Consider the following 18,113-nt stretch of genomic DNA (forward strand, 5'->3'; position numbering starts at 1 on the left):
GGCCTAGTGAACAATGAATGCCCAGCTGTGACATTTCTTTCTCTTTAAGACCGCCCTTGATATTCACTTTGAAACGTTTTCACCTACTTGAAAATGTGTGTGTGTATGTGTGTGTGTAAAACCACTTCAGACATTTTTGTGAAATCTGTCTTACCAGAACAAGGACCTACTGTCTCCCACTCTGGGTGACTTTCACTCTGTCCCATAGCAATGAGGGAGGAACAAGCACAGTGTTTAACTACCTCTGCTATAAAGAAGCATCATCCACAGAGGTTCGATTAGTCAAACTTCAGAAGCTGTAACTACAAACATTTAGGAGTGGCTAAAACATGCTATCTTTTATACTGGAAATAGGGTCCCAGAATCAAGCAGAACCTCGAAAGTCTTACAACAGAACATTAAGGCATCAGAACTGTTGCACAACAGACCCTACAACTGGCTTTGACTTTAAAGTTCTTACAGTCACTGGTGGCCCTTTCTCCTTTTATACTGTTCAACTATTTATGTATTTAAATTACAAAACATGTAAAATATAGTCAGCCACAAATAAACGGGTTATTTTGGGAAGCATTCATAATTCACTAAGTAGCTCATCTTTTAAAGTATAGTATGCAAAGTCATGTATGGAATGTTACACACACATATACAAAGAATGCATGTTTTTATTTATTCACTCAACAACCACAGACCTGAGAGCACACTGCCATGTACTGGTTATACAAAGGTAAACAGGCCCCTGTCCTCAAAATGTTTACAAACCAGAAGGCAGGCAAGAAAAACTATAAAAGCACCACAAAAGCATGTATAGGGGGCAAAGAAGCCAGAGCTATGTATTTGATACAATTTTACCTTATACTAAGAATTGAAAAATATGTATAACTTTTCCAAGCAAAAAAAAAAAAAAAAGAGAGGAGAGTGGCAAGGAAAGAAACTGACATCTAAAGGCACAAAGACATGAAACAGCAATCATCCTGTACATTACCATTCAAAGCTTTTTAAAAAAATGAAATGGGCTGACTGAAGCATGGATTCTTAAGAAGCCAAACATGAGTTAATACTGCTTCCATTTCAATGGGTGTTTTACAGGGGATGTGACTTTTTTTAAAGGTCATTTTTTTTTCTTATCCACACTTTGCCTTTTATGAAAAATATCCAGCACTTCAGAATATAAATCAAACAGTTTGGAGTTCTCTGACATGCTTAAAAGAAATACACAGTTACAAGACAAGAGAGAAGATGGCGTGTTTTCCATACAAAATGCTTATAGTAATATGTAGTATCTCTTTGGTTTATAGAAGTTGTACAAATATTATATCTGACTTATAGTCTTGAGGCCAAGGGCTATTTCTCTTTAACATATAGTTCTCAAAATAAAATATTTTTTCAACAAATATTTATAAAAAGCTGATTACCTGACATCCAAGCAATGGGCATCCCTGGAAGAGAAGACAGAGCTCAAGACTAGCTGGATCACTGATCAGAGGAGCTGAGGGTTAAGTGGATGCTACTGTGACCAGCTTATTAGAGCCACTAAGCAGCCATAAAAGCCAGGCCCTAGAGGTGTTAACACAGAACACTTTAATAACCTTGCCTGTTTGGGTGCATCTTGCTTTATATTTTTTCAAATATGTTATTTATCTCATCTAATGAAAGAAGAGAAAGACCAAGGAACCATGTATTATATAAGAAAAAGTACCATACAGAGTAGAGGGAATCCAAAAATTGTGGGCATGGCTAGGGAGAGAAAAAGGAAAAGAAGGACTTGGGGAAACTGTATGTGCTACATACTATGACATGAACTAGGTATATGATGAACCAATGACATGTGGTGCTAGTCCTTAAAATGTATGTAGGAGACAGATAATTATACAAGTAAATATAAAAATATATATATAATTGTAATATGGGTTTGGTACCAAAAAAATAGGCAAGAGAATAAGCCTTGGGGATATAATAAAAATAAAGCCTTATTTTCAAAGGGCCTCCCCAAAAAGCAAACAAGCAATGAACATGGAAGCCAGTGGTTCTTAAACCCTGTTTATTCCTCAGAATCACCTGGCGAGCTTAAAAAATTCTGATGCCTGGACCCACCCTCCGAGACTCTGATTTAAACTGCTCTGGGGTGAGTGATTCTAAAGTACAGCCAAGGTTGAGAACCACTGTTGTAAACTTATAAAGCAAAGATTTCATTATTGCAAGGTTAATGAAATGACTGAGGTAAGTCTGCCCAGCTACCTGGCTAGGAACTTCAGAGGTCTAAAGCCAACTGCCAAACATATCACATTCAATATTACTATAGGGTTTTATTATCATTTCAACTCAGTGAAATACAAAGGTTTTACACAGTGTCACAGAAATATGAAATGAGAGATTAACCAGGTTTGGAGACATCATGGGTGACAATTACTGCTACAGCCCTTCTCTCTGGAACATAATAGAACTGCATCTCCTTGATTGAAGTTAGATGTGAACATGTGACTTGCTTTAGCCCATGAGATGTAAGCAGAGGTGACCTGTCATTCCCAGTCAAAGCTTTTTAAGAGCCAGTGCTCAGTGATGATGTTCTATCAGCTTGAGTCCCAGAGTAAGGATGACACCACAGAATAGTACCCAGCCGACCCAGCGCGAACAAAAAAGAAAGCTTTGTAGTTTTAAGCGGTTGAGGTTTAAGGGTTGTTGCTAAAGCATACCCCAGCCTTCCTCACTGACATACCATAGAAGACTTCTGGGGAAAGGGGATTATCTAAGCACTGTGGAAGGAGAGTAAGTAGTAATTCATTAGACAAACAATGGAGGCAAAGGACATTCGTTTAGAGAGAATTCCTTATACAAAGTCATGAATGAATGAGAAGAATGACATGGGACACTTGAGGAATTACAAAAAGATGCTCAATAAATAACTCTTCAATTTCTTCATAAATAAATGCAGTTTTGGCTTTTATTTTTTGATCACTATCTCACCCACAAACATGCCAAGCAAGGCATTCTGATGTCTCTGTGAGCCAAGCACACATGAAAATGCCAAAGGCAATCCTATGCTTGTGTGGTCTCCGTTAAGAACTTTAGATCCCTTCTCCAGGAGGATAAGTATATCCAAAAGGCCGAATAAATGAGAGGCTAGAGAAAAGGAAACTAATATGCTTGAAGTATACTTAGAAAGAGAACAAGAGACTGAGATAGTAAACCAATTAGGCAGCAGACCGGACACGAGGGTTATTGTTTAGGGAACTAATCTGTTTTAGGCCTAAGAGTAGAAAGTTGCCTTCCTGGGTGTCAGAGAGGCCAATGAGGCAGGTGTGTGAGCAGTTGAGAGAAAAAGAGAGCCAAGTGACACCTATCCACAGAGCAAACAACAAATGTTTTTTTCAAACCAACCACTGTTAATTTCTTTTAAACTCTGTTTCTTTTAAACCTTATTATAAAATATTTAAGAGACACAAAAGACCTAATAAATAATACACTCACTAAACAGCTTATGAAATAAAACATCACCAAAAGTTAGGCTGAAGCTCCTGTGTCATCCTCCCTGATTGACCGCATCTTCTCCATACCCCCTGTTGTACCTACTATTCTAATTTTTGGTGATATCATGCATTTCCTTATACTTTCACTATGTAAGTACACATAGGTAATATATTTTATAGTATTTGTATGTTTTTAAATTGTATATTAAAACTTAGAATGTATTATTCCTCCACTTGCTTTTCCCCTCCAGCATGTTAGTACAGATTAATCATGCTGATTGATATGTGTAGATCACCTACTTTACAAAAGTCCACTGTTAAGCAAAGTTATGTACACATTCTCCTACTGATGGACAATTAGGTTGTTTTCAATTTTTTGATATTATAAACTAGAGATCAGCAAACTAGGGCCTGTGGGAGAACCAGCTGACTGTTTTTAAAAAATGAAGTTTTACTGGAACACAGGCAGGCACATTCATTTTGTATTATGTATGTATGGCTGCTTTAACGCTACAATGGCAGAGTGAAATTGAGTGGTTGCAACAGAAACCATTTAGTCCACAAGTCTAAAATATTTACTATCCGGCCCTTTAAGAAAGCAGTACCGAAGGGTTATAAACAATGCTGTTGTGAATGTTCTTGTATCCATGTGGGAGACTTTCCCTAGGGAATATAATTAGGAAAAGATCTTCTAGGATGTAGGATAAGCAAATCTTCAACATTACTAGATTTTACCAAAATGTACAAGGTGGTTGTATACTACCACTAGCTTATACATGTTTATAAACCATTTGTGTTTCTTCTTCTAATGTTCCTATCTTTCGCCCATTTACAAATGTATGTCTTTTTCTTATTGATTTTGTAGAAGCAAAATATATATACTGATGACTAGTGCTTTGTCCATTATACGTTAGATATATCCTTCCCAATCTGCAGCTCCCCACTTTGCTTTTTACATTTCTTCATGCCTCAGTTTTATCTGAAAAAATGAGGACTCTTAACAATAACACAACTTCATATAGTTGTTGGAAAGACTGCATGAGTTAATATATTTAAAGTACTTAGAACAGTGCCTGGCACATCTAAGTGTTCCACAAATATTAACTATTTATTTTATAATCACGTTTATAAAGGAAAACGAATTTTAAATTTCAATGTAAATTTAACAGTCTATCCTGTTAGTATTTGTGCTATCTATCCTGTTTAAGAAATCCTGCCTTACACATTAAATTTTATGTGTCCATAAAGCAATAACCTATCTTGTTTATTTACTATCTCTGAACGCTAAGAAAGAACAGCACTTTCTGTTAATTTGGTTTCAATTAACTATTCAATGTCAGCATATTTTCTTAAAATCTAAGTACAATTTTAACACTGATCTCTCTAAAGTTCCACTAGAAAAGAGAATCCATCTAGAATATCCAGTCCCACACAAATTTTTCTTATTAAAAAGTAAATAAAAAAGACATCTGCTTATGTCCAAGATAGAGTAACAGGGACTAAATTTACGTTCTCACCAGAAACAAATAAAAAAGATAAAACTACATAAAACAATAGCTTGCAAGACACTGATCAGGCAACAGTGACAGTGATCTCTGAGAACCCGGAAACAAAGGAGGTGAACCCTGCTACTACCCTAGCTTATTGCCTTGAGACAGTTTCCAGGCTACGGTGCAGGGGAAAGGAAACCAGGCAAAGACTACTGGACTCTCTAAATTGGGATGTTAAGAGCTGAGATTACTGGGATACCAAAGCAGCTAGTTATCAGGACAGACTACCAGAGAGAAAATAGCTGCAAAGGGAGAAAAACCTTGGGATCTTCTGAGGGTCCTCCTTGAATATTCAACTGAGTACTAATCAGTGCAGGTATATGAGGAAACTACTTAAGGCTGGGTTAAGAACACCCAAAAAGATTAGAGGGAGGAGTACCTACCTCTCACATAGCACTGGTAATAATGCTTTTCCCATCAGCCAAACAGAAAAACTTTAAAATGCACAAGGCATTGATTAGACAGAAAGGTTCTTGCCTCAGTAGTGGAAATAATGAGCCCAAGACTAAGCACTGTTCCAGTCTCACCTAACAAATTTTAAAAGCAAAATAGAAAGAATCAAACAGGTTCCAAGTAATTTAACTGTATCCCATAACAAGTATCAAGAATATTCTATAAAAATAAAAAACAGCCAACATACAAAGTAAAACTCACAATGTCAGGCACTAGTAAAAAAATTACCAGGCATGCAAAAGAGCAAGAAAATATGACCCACAATGAGGAGATAAATCAATTAATTGAAACCAATCTGGAACCAACATAGATGTTAAAATTAACAGACAAGGACATTAAAGTCTTATTATAACTGTCAATAAGTTAAGACATGAAAGACATAAAAATGACCCAAATTAAACTTCTTACGATGAATGCCACAATACATCAGTGGCAACAGGATAAAATATGCGGTGAATTTAGAGGGGCTTGGGGGAGCTCTATCTCTAGGGTGTCCATGGGTGGCCAAAAGATAGAAAAAAATGCTGTAAGATGAAAAATATATTGGATAGATTTAATGAAAGATCAAACACTGCACAAGAAAAAATTGAGTGAGCTTGAAGACACAGCAATAGGAAATGAAACACAGAGACCAAAGACATTGGAAAAAAGTTAACAGAGCCATCAGCAGGGACAACTACTGTAAGAAAAATATACATGTCATCAGGATCCTTGAAAGGGTGGGAAAGGTGGTAGGAGGACAGAAAAAATATTATAAAAAATAATTTCAAAATCTGTTGAAACTTGATGAAAATAATAAATCTACAGATATGGGAAGGTCAACAAACCACAAGCACAAGAAATATGAAGAAAACTATACACTGCATATCATAACTAAAAACCAGTGATAAAGAGAAAAATCTTTAAAGTATTACAGAACAATAAGGAGAGATACTGAGATCAATGAAACAGATTTGAAAGTTCAGAAATAAATCCCAACATTTATGGTCAATAAATCTTTGATAAAGGAGCCAAGACAATTCAATGGGGAAAGAGGAGTCTTTTCAACAGATAGTGCTGAGAAAACTAGATATCTATATGCAAAAGTATGACCTCACACCATGCACAAAGTGGATCACAGAACTAAATGCAAGAGCTAAAATCATAAAACTCTTGGAAGAAAACAGAGGAGTAAATCTTCATGAACTCTGGCTAAACAATGATTTCTTAGTATAACATCAAAAGCACAAGTCATAGGACTTCCCTGGAGGTGCAGTGGTTAAGACTCTGTGTTTCCACTGCAGGGGGTGCAGGTTCGATCCCTGGTCAGGGAACTAAGAGCCCGCATGCTGCGCTGTGCGGCCAAAGGAAAAATAAAAAAGCACACATCATAAAAGAGAAGGCTGATCACCATCAAGAAAGTGAAAAGAGACTGGAAGAAAATATTTGTAAATCATATAAGGAGGCTTGAGTCCACAGTATATAAAGAACTTCTACAGCTCAATATTAAAAGAAAACTAGTCCAATTTTTTTAATGGGCAGCAGACCTGCATTACAAAAAATGTTATGTCCTTCAGGCAAAGGGAAAATAATACGAGATAAAAATATAGATCCAGGGCTTCCCTGGTGGCGCAGTGGTTGAGAATCTGCCTGCCAATGCAGGGGACACGGGTTCGAGCCCTGGTCTGGGAAGATCCCACATGCAGCGGAGCGACTAAGCCCGTGAGCCACAATTGCTGAGCCTGCGCGTCTGGAGCCTGTGCTCCGCAACGGGAGAGGCCACGATAGTGAGAGGCCCGCGCACCGCGATGAAGAGTGGCCCCCACTTGCCGCAACCAGAGAAAGCCCTCACACAGAAACGAAGACCCAACACAGCCATAAATAAATAAATAAAATAAAATAAAATATAGATCCACACAAAAGAAAGAACACAGGAAATGATAACTACATAGGTAAATATATGATTTTTTCTTATTATTTAAATCTCTAAAAGATAATGCACTGCTGTGAAAAATAGTATGGCAGTTCCTCAAAAACTTAAAAACAGAATTAACATATGATCCAGCAAATCCACTTCTGGGTATATACCCAAAAGAATTTAACACAGTGATTAGAACAGATATTTGTACACCAATGTTCACAGAAGCATTATTCACAATAGCCAAAAGGTTGAAACAACCCAAATGTCCACCATCAGATGAATAAACAAAACATAGTATATCATACATGGAGTATTATTCAGCCTTAAAAAGGAAGGAGGGACTTCCCTGGTGGCGCAGTGGTTAAGAATCCGCCTGCCAATGTAGGGGACACGGGTTCGAGCCCTGGTCTGGGAAGATCCCACATGCCACAGAGCAACTAAGCCCGTGCGCCACAACTACTGAGCCTGCGCTCTAGAGCCTGCAAGCCAGAACTACTGAGCCCGCATGCCCTAGAGCCCGTGCTCCGCAACAAGAGAAGCCACCACAATGAGAAGCCCGCCCACCACGATGAAGAGTAGCCCCTGCTCACCACAACTAGAGAAAGCCTGGCAACAACAAAGACCCAACACAGCCATAAATGAAGGAAGGAAGGAAGGAATGAGGGAAGGAAGGAAGGAAGGAAAGAAGGAAGGGAGGAAGGGAGGAAGGGAGGAAGGGAGAGAGGGAGGAAGGAAATTCTGACACATGATACAACATGGATGAACCCTGAAGACATCATGCTAAGTAAAATAAGCCAGTCACAAATCGGCAAATATTGTATAAATCCACTTACATGAGGTACCTAGAGTAGTTAGATTCATAGAAACAGAAAGTATAATGGTGGTTGCCAGGGGCTGGAGGAGAGGGGAATGAGGAATTATTGTTTAATGATAGGTACAGGGAAGATGAAAAACTTTTGGAGATGAATGGTGGTGTTAAGTGCACAACAATGTGAATGTACCTAAAGCCACTGAACTGTACACTTAAGAATGGTTAAATTGGCAAATTTTGTTACGTATATTTTACCACCGCCACCAAAAACAAAGACTACTCAGACAAAAATAATAAAAACATACTACAGATTTTATAACAGGTGAGACTAAAAATTATAACAACAGTAACATACCAGAGGAGATACAAAATATACTATTTTAACATTCATATGCTATAAGTGAAGTAATATAATAACACATGAAGGAGGTAGAAAAGGAAAAAGCAATAAAAGAACAAGTGAGAAAAATACTAAGTAAACAGCAATATAATAGATTGAAACTTAATCATATCAATAATTGCATTAAATGTAAATAATCTTAAAATTTCAATTAAAAAGCCAAGATTATCAGAGTGGATTAAAAACAAACAAGACCTACCTATATAGTGCCTACAAGAAAGTTACTTCAAATAGGAAGTAATAAAGACCCAAATATATTAACATGAAAAAGATAGGAAAAGATACACCACATTAATAGTAATCAAAAGAAAGCTAGGATGCTATCAATTTCGTAGCAAAAAACATTACAAGGGCTAAAGAAGGTCATTATATAATGATAAAGGGTCAATACACGAGCGTCTCAAAAGATGCAGAAAAGAGACTTGACAAAATCCAACATCCATTCCTGATGAAAACTCTGACAAAGTAAAAATAGTAGAGAACTTCTGTAACCTGATAAAGAACATCTATTAAAAAACATACAGCTAATATCATATTTGATAGTGAAATAATAAATGCTTTCCCCCTAAGATCAGGAACAGGATAGGAATGACTACTTTTACCACTTCTATTCAACATTTTACTGACATTTACAGTCAATTTAATAAGGCAAGAAATAAAAGGCATCCAGATTGGAAAGGAAAAAGTATAACTGTCCTTTTTTTATATATACTAATTCACTCATATTGAGTCTAAATTTCAATAGATTTTTTTTTTTTTAATTTATTTTTGGCTGCATTGGGTCTCTGTTGCTGAGCGGGCTTTCTCTAGCTGCAGCGAGCGGGGGCTACTCTTCCGTTACAGTGCGTGAGCTTCTCATTGCGGTGGCTTCTCTAGTTGCAGAGCACGGGCTCTAGGCTCATGGGCTTCAGTAGTTGTGGCTCGCAGGCTCTTGAGCGCAGGCTCAGTAGTTGTGGTGCACGGGCTTAGTTGCTCCACAGCACGTGGGATCTTCCCGGACCAGGGCTCGAACCCATGTCCCCTGTACTGGCAGACGGATTCTTAACCACTGCGCCACCAGGGAAGTCCCCTAAAACTGTCTTTTTCACAGACAAGATAATCAATGAAATAAAAATACTGCTTATAATAGCATCAAAAATATGAAATACTTAGACATAAACATGACAGGATATAAAAATTCTGTACACTGAAAACTACAAAAAATTACTGAGAAAAATTAAAGAAAATCTAAATAAATAGAGAGATATACTATGTTCATGCGTTGGAAGACACAATACAATTAAGATGTCAATACTCCCCAAATTGATGTGTAGGTCTTATATACCATCAGCCAAAACCCCAGCAGATTTTTATTTTATTGAAATTGACATACCTAATTTTTAAATATATATGAAGATGCAAAGGACCTAGAATGGCCAAAACAACGCTGTTAAACAACAACAACAACAACAACAACAACTGGAGGACTAACACAACCTGATTTCAACACGTGTTATAGAGCTGCAGTATTCAAGACAGTGCAGTACTGGCTTAAAAAGATAAATAAATAGATAACGGGACAGAATAGAGACTCCAGAAATAGAGCCATACATATAGGGACAACTGATTTCCAACAAAGGTACAAATGCAAAGGTAGAGAAAAAAATAATCAACAACTGATGCTGTAACAATTTGATATTCACATGCAAAAAATGTTTTAAAAACTGAACATGATCCGTATCTTGCATCATATATAAAAAATAATCCAAAATGGATCACAGAACTAAATATAAAACGTTAAACTATAAAACTTCTAGAAGAAAACATAAGCGAATATCTTTGTGACCTTGGGTTGGCATAAATCTCTTCGATATCACACCAAAGTATAATTTATAACAGAAAAATCTTATAAACTAGACTCCAAAATTAAGAACACCACTCTTTGAAAAACACTAACAGAATAAAAAAATAAGCCATAGACTGGGAGAAGATATCTGCAATCACGTATTTGATAAACGACATATCTAGAATACATAAACAGCTCAGAAAACTCATTAATAAAACAGCCCAGTAAAAACTGGGCAGCAGACTTTAACAAAGACCTCACTAAAAAAGATATATAAATGGCAAATTAGCACACGAAAAAATGTTCAACATCATTAGTCATTAAGAAAATGCAAACTAAAAGTATAATCAGATACCACTACCTTTTCGAATGGCTAAAATTTTAAAAATTTACCATACCATGTACCAAGTGTTAGCCAGGATGTGCAGGAACTGGAACTCTCACACTGCTAGTGGGAATGTAAAACAGTAAATCATTTTTGAGAAGTTTGGCAGTTTTTTAGTAAGTTAAACACACACCTACCACATAATCCAGCCATTCCACTTCTAGGTATTTACCCAAGAGAAATAAAACATGTACAGAGTGTTCATAGCAGCTTTATTTGTAATAGCCCCGAACCAGAAAACACTAAAATATTTATGAATAAGTGAATGGATAAACAAAGTGTGGTATATCCAGCCAATGAAATACTACTTAGTAATAAAAGGGAACGAGCTATTGATAAACACTCAGAGAAGAATCTCGAAATATAGTAATGAGAGCCAGACGAAAAAGAAAATCTACTGTAAATTCCATTTGTTTAACAGTCTAGAAAATGAAAACTAATGTATAAAGGCAGATGAGTTGTTGCCTGAGGAATGAGGAAGCGTGAAAGGAGAGGGACTACGAAATGGCATAAATAAATCTGGCAGGAGGGGGGAGACGGATGCTCACCACCATGATTGTAGTGACAGTTTCACAAGTGTATGTATACGTGTCAAAACTTACCCAAGTATGTGCTTTAAGTATGTATAGTTTAGCGTATGCCAATTATATCTCAATAAAGCTATTAAAAATAAAACAAAAATAAAAGGCTTATAAGTATTTCTATCCTAACTTCTTATAACTCAAGAATATTGTAAAGTTATTTAATGCCCAAGTACCTCCTTTTGTGATCTTTCTCAAATGGAGTGACTACAAAATAAAACTCTTTTGTAAGCATAAAATTGAAAAAAGGCCTACAAATAGGGTAGATAATACGATCTGCCATAGCAATTCAGCAAATTCAGGCATCATGGCAAAAATAGCATTCATTCAAAGATGCCCAATTAAAACTTAAGAGCAGTTTTCTTATCTTTCAAAAAAAAACAATCAACTCCTGATTCTACCTACAATGTTAAGTGGTTTACAGCACCTGTGTTTACTTACACACACACACACACACACACACACACACACACACACACACACTCCCTCTCTCTCTCCCTCTCTCACTCCCCTTTCTCTCTGCAGTTTCCAAACCTCCTATCTCATAATTTGTAGTTCCAAAGACAGCTCCAAAAGTTAAGAGAAATTATGGTCTTAGGAGACAATCTGGTTTAGGGATGCTTCATCAAGGCTTGACAACTCACCACAACGTTATGTGCTTGGAGACAGCCAATATTTTAAAGTATTCGTTGAGTGCTGTATGACTTTACAAAACATTTTTAAATCCTCTCATCGTTTTTCTACTGATCCGTAAAACAACGAAGTGGTCAAAGAAGTATAATCACACTTTTATTGAACATACAGATAGGAACAGATACAGACAGGAAAGTAAACACAGATAATTTAAACAACTGTGCAATCTACACGTCAGAACCAAATCTCCTGACCCACAGTCCAATCCCTTTGATTCAGTGCATCATTTCAATTAACACAAATGTACCTTACTGTTTACACACTGAAAAATATTATTACTTACTGCTCAAAATCATCTGCAGAGGTAGCCCTGAGACCATCACCATGAACAAAGAATAACCATTTGCACTGGGCAATTCCTATAAAGTCAGTACATAAGGAAGATGATGATGCTTATCAACAATTTGATAAAACTCCTTCCCAAACTAAAATATTGTAAACAGCATAGATATTTCGGAATCAGAAAAACTAAATGTGAGGTTGAATCCTCACTACACAGCTTAAAGCTAAGGCTCACTTTCCGTTGTGAAATGGGGCTAATCATACCCACACTACTGGTTACTATGAGGATTAAATGGTATCAACATATGTACTGCATATAATACAGTGCCTGGCACACAGCTGCTACCACTCCACCTACTACTTTTAACGATAAACTTCTAATACTTAAATTACTGATGTCTATCAAAAACTAGCAATTCTAATTTCAATATAATATATATATGCTTTAGAAATAAATACTAAATTTAGATAGAAAAAGGCTAATACTTTGTTTTTCCTTTAACTGAGTTTCACTCACAAACATGCCATTTAGGTACTCGGATTAAAAACAACAAAAACCTGCCAGCACATTTCCTTTGTAGTATACACAGACATAGAACATGCTTGAAATTGGTTCTTAATCTGTATACTTGTGAAAATTTTGATTACTGCCTTTAAAAAATTAATCTAACTTTTCTTTAATAACTTTGAATAAGAAAACCATTCATATGAAGTGCAAAGGTGTTGTTAACAGATCTTAATGTTTATGAAGAGTGAAGTCAAGGAAAACTTAAAACAAGTTTATTAATAGTTGCCAGAGTATTAAGAATGAAAAACTCACCTGTGGTCAAGGAATCACAATGCAAAAAGTTTACTCTTTCAATAAAATTCTAAGGGTTTTATTTATAAGCAACATCACTGAAAATACTAAAGAAAAAAATGATATCTAAACTCATAGTATACTTCCATAATCCATATAATTTTATGGCTGCTTCTAAATAGTATAAGCATCTTTATTTTCCTGTTTTCCACCAATATTCAAATATACCATAAAATATCCAAACACAAGCAATGTTGTATTAAAACAGTGATCTTGCTTAAATTTAACCATTGGCTGACAGGCAAGGCACCATGTAAGAGCTTTAAATGTACAATTTTGCCAGTTGATATACAAAAGTTCTAAATTAGGATATGAAAAGTAATCTACAGATGGCTATGTACAATTCAGAGAAGTCAAGTGAATAAAAGGTAGAGACTGTCTATACTTACAAACCTAAAATGGGCTAAGCAAAGCTTTCTCAATTTTCTGCCACAATTCAACACTAAACATCAGCCTCTGGGGTTGTTATGGTCTCATTATTAAAATAATAAGTAACAGTAAAGCTATTATCTACTACATCTAATTTGAGCTCCTAGACCATTCTTGAGTCTTTTACATAAATTATTTCTAATAATCACATAATCTTGCGAAGTGGATCCTACTGCGCCTACTGTATAAATGAGGAAGCTGAGGCTCAAAGTCAACCAATGTGTCCAAGGTGATCAAGGTAAGTGGTGAAGCCTAAATTCAAAGCTGCCAATGCTGTAGTAAATATCCTTGTGAAAACATTAAGATAGGAAACAACCTAAGCATTATTGAGAGGACTGGTTAAATAAATCATGGTTCATCCACAAAAAGGAATAGCAAACAATCATTTAAAGAAAATGAGGCAGCTTTATATATATAAGTATGCAATGGGACAATCTCCAGAAAATACTATTAAGTATGTATACTGCACTGTCTAATATAGTAGCATTGGCCACATGCAAGTTTAAATTTTAAACTATTTAAAATTAAATTTAAACATTTAGTTCTTTAGTCATACCACCCACACTTTAAGGGCTTGATAGCTACATGGCTAGTGGCTACCGTATTAGGCAGCTAGCTATAAAACATATCTACCCTCACGGAATGTTCTATCAGACAGCATTGATATAGAATATCTTTGGAAGAACAGAAAGAAACTGATAACAGGTGTTTCTAGGGAAGGGGACAGAAACAGCAAGGACACATTCAACATACGCACAATTAATTTCTTAACTCTGTAACATGTCATATACTACCTATTTTAAAACAACTATTTACCTTTTTTAAAAAATATCTTGTTTGGTTCTCAAAAAAACTCCTTGATTTATGCTCTTGGAAGCATAAAAGGCTCAGAAGTTCTAAAGCATAACAGCTAGAGGGTAAGGGACAGAAATCACCTCTCCAAGACTTCTTAGAAATACTCTTGCCCACTACCTTAACTTCATTAAGCATTCATCTATTCACAATACTATTTGGGATACCATGCAAAAGATTACCAAGTTGCTATTTCTGAGGAATTAAGGAACAGGGACAGAAAAAACATCAGGAAAAAAATGCTTACAAGCTATGAAAGAGTAACTATGGTCAAAAGGCACAGGGGAAAGTTCTATTCTTTTGGAAAGAAAGGCACAGGTCACACTGTCACATCTCTCTTCTTTTCTTTTACTTCCATTTACTGCTCTACAGAGGAGCACTTAAAAGCAACAGTCTTTCAGTTCTGCTTTGAAGTCACTTTTTTTTTTCCAAATGTTGTATTTCTTCAAACGATATAGTACACTGAACAAGTGAGTTGCTATATGCCTCAATTTCCTCACCTGTAAAACAGAAACCTGTTGCCTAATCAATGTTATTCACTAACTACTGGACATTTTTGCCTAGGAGAGGGAACAGCCAAACCTTTGAGAACAAAAAAGGCACAGTGGTCAGATACTCCCAAATAACAAACAACAAAACATTTGAATTGTTACTTTTCTCTCATTGGGGGATAGATGGTCCACTCCGGGAGGCTGAAGTACCTGAGGATGGTTCAAATATATGAAAATCTACCCTGGAAGAAAAATGAATAGGAACAAGATCCCAAACCACTCACTTCCCTGCACACTGACACAGCATTCTCATTCTCTTCCTCTTCCATGGAGCTCAGCCACCGTTTAGATCTGGTCTAGCTCCAGAGCGTGCCTTTCTTTCAGCATTGCCCAAAACATACTGCCTTTCACAATGAGTTTAGGCAGGTCAGAGATCTGTGCCAGGGCAGACAGAAGGGCAAGCTGGTGTCCACAAAGTGACAAGGACATGAATTTGTCCCCACACAGACTGGTGACCAGGAAGCCTGCCCAAATTTCAGGAATCTGGGTTTATGGGAAAAGAAAAGCATGATACAGGCCTAACAGGCAGGAATGTCATTCAGGGACTCCAATAGCTAATCATATCCACAAGTATTCAAGGAAGTCAACTTACTAAAGAAATCATCCTATAAAATATAAGACCAAGCAAGAAAGATATAGTATTGTGAAGAAGGACATATGACAATTATTTCCAGAAATTTATATTTCCAAGTTGTTATTAAATTTTTAAATGTAATAATTACCAATATGTAACTTAAATCCTTAAAAATGTATAGGGCAGATGTTAAATTCACTTTATACAATTGCTACATAGAAACCTCAACACTTACATAGCTTAGACTATTATACATTTACTTAAGGGAGTAAGACATTTGAGAATGAGTTTATATTAATGGGAAAGTGCAAAGAAACTTGCCAACATGTGCCAGTTCCATGGCCCACAGGTAATGAGCATTGCCTGCCTGTGCCAGTCAGATCACCAACCAACATTACTGTGAAGGCCATGAAAGAAGCTGTTAATACTCTGGTTTAATCTCAGCACAGACCAGAGCAGCAGATTAGGCAGAACTTTACATCAGTGGCAGGTCTCCCAAGTTCTCTTGATGCCACAGAATTCATAAGTGGGATCAGTATGTTCTAAAAAAACATGGTACTGCAAAAGGAAAAAAAGGTTCCACAGCATCAAGCAGTGTAATACTTGAAACCTCATCATCAGAGTGACAGTTTTCAAGTGCCATTTATGATGCCCTAGTCTGGAAACATCCCAGCTAACCCATCTGATCAACAATTTCACAGATGGAAGCACTTGATGGCTAATTGGCAAGTCTATTATTCAAATAAAACAGCTCTCTGTACCTCTTCTTTCATTATTACAAGTCAAGGTACAACAAGATTGGTCATTCAAATTAGCTTAATAATAGAAGCCTCTTTCCAAAAATAATTTTTTTAATGAAACCACACATTTTGACAATTAGTTTAGAGCACTAATCAGTTTCTGAACAGTAAGGAAAATGTTTTATAAACTAAAAGGAGTAAGAAATATAAACCTTCTTTAAAAAGTTGTACTATTTGTTTCCTCTGTCTTCATCAATATGTCAAGATATACATTGTCACAGGGAATAAAATGAATGAAATATTTACTCATTCCTTAAATATTTGAAAAACATTGGCCAAGTATTACACGTCATAATGAAGGAAAACCCTCTCAAATATTTTAGGTTTCCTAAAAAATTGTAAAGCAAGAATCTTCTCTTCACCTACATTTTACAATAAAAATTCCAGACTGTTTAATGTTTTTTAATTTATGAAGCAAGTAGCCAGTGACAACATTATAGATATTATCTACCTGAGGACATGTTGTTGATGTAGATAGGCTTTGGCATCAGAAGGACTTGTGTTCCAACTCTAGCTCCACTTCTTGTTAGTTCCGTGACTTGACCCTATAATATGGAAATAATTATCCCTACCCATATAGGATTGTTGTGAGGATTAAACGAGGAGATTATATACATAGAACATCTCACATTAAAACACGGGAGCCCTCAGCATTCGTCCATTTGGCTCTCATCCCTTTCTCCACACCACTGCTATAAACTCTAGAGGGGAATCCTGATACAATTGTCAAAATATGTGAGTTCTCTTTACAGATCCATACATTTGCTCCAGATCCCACTGAAACTTACATTCCCTGTTTAGAGTATCTGGCTATCTCCCTATATTGCTACAATTTTCATAGATGCCAAGGAAATCCCCAGGAAGAACCTTGTAGAAAGACTGAGCTATAAAATATTTGAAGACCTCAGTTAGCCTATAAAATAGAAACTAGGAAATGCATATAGTAACCAGAACCTGCAAGTGGGAAGGAAATAGTAGCCGGAAACTGTGGAACTAGTTATAAGCTAAAGTAAAATCAAAATTAACTCCCTATAGTGATATAGCAATATAATGGGAACAAAAATGTATTTTACTAGGTAATAAAATAAGTAGTTTCCCATGATGTAAAAGAATACCTTTTCTATAAAACAGAAAGGAGTGCTTTTCCAAAACTAGGTTTTGTCATTCTACTATCTACTTTTGATAAGCATTTTGCTTCTAATTACTCAGGCTCTTGTGTTTACAACACTAGGTAACAAAGAACTGATAGTTAACAGAGAGATGCCACAGGCAGGTAAGAATGTAATCAAGTAAAAACAGAGGAAATGAATATACAATGAATGAGAGAAAAGTATAACTATCATAGTCATTACTTAACTCTTCATTGTCCTTAAGCCTTCCCTTTGTGCCCAACACAGGCATTCATTCAGTCTCCTGGAAGGAAGAGCCTGTGAAATCACTGGCAACAGTTTGAAAAGCAGCACTGGGAGGCTGCCCACTGCAGACCACTGCCCTGCTCTCGTGGCATGCTTCCAGGATGCTCAACCCAGAAAATATTCCACAAAGAACCACCCTGAATGTATGTTGTGGGAGAGAACACTGGCCATGTCTGTCCACATTTTTAGTGAGTATGATAACCTAAAGAACTGTCCAAATGATAATATGAACTGAAAAATTAGAAACTATGTAACACAAGTTTAAGATAGGAAACCCAAAGATCAGTGT

The 18,113-nt window shown here is 36.3% G+C and overlaps 1 protein-coding gene across 1 annotated transcript in view; it reads right to left on the bottom strand.

The window, feature by feature from the left end:
* The window catches only part of PSMD14 (proteasome 26S subunit, non-ATPase 14), a 90,707-nt gene that overhangs the window by 53,906 nt on the left and 18,688 nt on the right, over nucleotides 1-18,113 (bottom strand). The gene's annotated exons all lie outside the window — the stretch shown is intronic.

This window comes from Eschrichtius robustus, chromosome 5, assembly GCF_028021215.1.
Source record: "Eschrichtius robustus isolate mEscRob2 chromosome 5, mEscRob2.pri, whole genome shotgun sequence".
Lineage (NCBI taxonomy): Eukaryota > Metazoa > Chordata > Mammalia > Artiodactyla > Eschrichtiidae > Eschrichtius > Eschrichtius robustus.